The sequence below is a fragment of the Papaver somniferum genome, chromosome 3, assembly GCF_003573695.1.
Source record: "Papaver somniferum cultivar HN1 chromosome 3, ASM357369v1, whole genome shotgun sequence".
In the NCBI taxonomy this organism is placed as follows: Eukaryota; Viridiplantae; Streptophyta; class Magnoliopsida; order Ranunculales; family Papaveraceae; genus Papaver; species Papaver somniferum.
In genome coordinates this window covers 37,914,516-37,917,039 of record NC_039360.1, presented here as the reverse complement: position 1 = coordinate 37,917,039, position 2,524 = coordinate 37,914,516, and the positions used below count along the sequence as shown (strand labels likewise).

At 36.5% G+C, this 2,524-nt stretch overlaps 1 long non-coding RNA gene across 1 annotated transcript; it reads right to left on the bottom strand.

Annotated features, from left to right (window-relative positions):
• Positions 1-578: 578 nt before the first annotated feature.
• LOC113361158 lies at positions 579-2,012 on the bottom strand. Its single transcript, XR_003364986.1, has 4 exons — positions 1,791-2,012; positions 1,372-1,459; positions 1,098-1,185; positions 579-755 (listed from the first exon to the last, which is right to left on the bottom strand). It is a non-coding gene; the product is annotated as an uncharacterized LOC113361158 (long non-coding RNA).
• Between the last annotated feature and the right edge of the window lie 512 nt (positions 2,013-2,524).

Here is a 2,524-nt window from a genome sequence, read left to right as displayed (position 1 = left end):
CTTGACAAAACATGAGTATTCTCTTCTGCAGTTTCCAGTCCTGATCAATGTAGTGAGCGGTTACACAAATATAATTAAAATTATTTGGTGATGTCCATGTGTCAGTTGTCAAAGATATCCTCTGCTTAGATGTCAAGAAGTAAGTTTTTAGGTTATTCTTCTCTTCTACATACATCTTTAACATATCCCTATAAATTGTCATACGTCCTGGAACCTTGAACCTAGGTTGTGCCTCTTGCATCAATGCCACAAAGCCTGACCCTTCTACTTTTCTAAAAGGAATTTCATCCTTAATTATCCACTCAACAAGACGCCTTCTTAACCTATCATAATTGTAAGTATGAGCAATAAGTTTACCATCCTGACCTGGTTTTGGGGGTGGCATCAACAGAGATGGTTGTCCCTTTTCTTTCTTCCTGTTAGGATTCTTTAGACATCTATTCAAATGCTTTCGCAATCCAGAAGTGCCATTATTGTCATTGTGAGCTTTGTATTTATTGTGGCAATAACGGCATTCAGCCCATTCATCATCCTAGTCATTTCCAACCAAACAGATGATCTCACTCTGCGTGCTTCTTTTTGCTATCACCAACTTCAACTGCTTCAGCTCTGCCTTTACTTGTTGGAGTTGCAGTTTCAGATTCATTTGTGTGAGATGCAGCTTGAGAGGATGATCCAACTTCTGTTTGTTGAGTTGTACTTGTAGTTGGAGTTGCAGTTGCATTTGTAGTTGGAGTTGCAGTTGATGTGGTCATCTAACAAACATAAAACAGAACCAATTACATTCAGATTATACCAACATTCATTATAGAGTATTAGAAACAAATAATAATCAACCAATGGTATTATATATATGGTCATCTAGCAATGCAGTTAATGATGACTGAGCACTATGATGACTGAAAGAGTTCAAGTAATCTTTCACACTTCTTATTTTAAGGTTCAAGTAATCTATCAATCAGATTTAGGAGCCCTATATCTTGTTAGCTGAGCACTATGATGACTGAAAGAACTCATCATTTCCCCACTCATATCCCTGACTACAACGAAGATGACTGAAAGAGTAAAATTAATGAAATACAAGCTAGTTTACATACTCTGAAGTACTTTAAGTCTTTAATGGGTATTTTGTAACACCTGCTGCCCTGAAACAAATCACGATCCTTAAGCGTTCAGCGGTTCAGCCTGAAATTCATTTATAGTTAAAGAGGAAATTAACAAGTAAGTAAATTTGCACAAGAAACAGTAGTCAGTAAAGGTTCAAGTAAATTTAACAAGGAATAGATAAACTGCATTGTGATCCATATCAATATGCACTGAACTCTTATTGCTTGTTTCTTTATATAAGAGTTGAGTAAAAATTGAGCTTACCACAAGCCATTGTGCAGTACTTGAGAACCCCAAAAATCTAATTCTTCCTTCTTCTCTGCTTTGGCCTTTGGACTAATCTTCTCAATATCTGAAAAAAAAAAATACAAACGAACTTAGAACATAAAACTGAAATTAGAAAAGGAATTCTACTGAGAGACAATCAGACAAACCAAAACAAAATAAAATGAAAAAATAAACCCTAAAAAAATCAATACAACCAGATATACAGTAACCCTAAAAAAATCAATACAATCAAAACTCGGATCATAAAACTGAAATTAGAACCATACCCATGATTTGAACTTCATAAAATCAAAAAGTTTGCTAGAGATTATGTCAAAAAAATCAATATTCAATACGAAAATCAATGTACAATCAAACGATTCAAAGTTTCAAAGCCTAAGGAGAAGAATACTGACCTGAATCCTGATAGAGATGGTGATCCACTGATATTACTGATATTCAATCTCGATTCAAACCCTAAGAGAATCGAGAAACTGATGCTGCCGCTGAGTGAGAAGAAGAGACGAAGAAGAAAGAACTGAAGAATGCTTCTTCATTTTCTTTTGTTCTCGACATCCTATATAGATCTCAACGGCTAGGATTAAAAACCTAGATAGATCTCAACGGCTAATAACAGCCGGTACAAATGGTCCGTTTCAAGTACAATTCTCCCCAAGAACCGGTGTCTGTACCGGTCTAGTCCGGTTCTCAAATTTCAGAACCGGTGTCTGTACCGGTCAAGCCGGTTCCGGTTCGGTACAAGTCCGGTTTTTCCGGTTCTACTCCGGTTCAGGTCGTGTAGACCGGTTCTTGTGCAGCCCTAGTTTTTGGTGTCCAATAAAAATCCTTCTTTTCTTTTGAAATTAAGGTCGCTCTTGTTGTTCCCTTGGGAATGACATCAAATGGCGGAGAGTTCTTTTGAACTTGTTCTTAATGGTCATATCTTGAGGGGTGTGCGGCTGTGGAATTTTAGAGGGGTTATCTTGTATCTTTAAAATCCTTTATGAATACTATTGGCTTCGGCTATATGATTGCATCTAAATTAGATGGTATGTATTTTCTCTTTTAGCCGTGAAATGTCTCTTTCGGAAATTTCATTATGATCCCGTTCTTGTACCTTTGCCAATTTTATTGAAAAAAATGGGGAGAA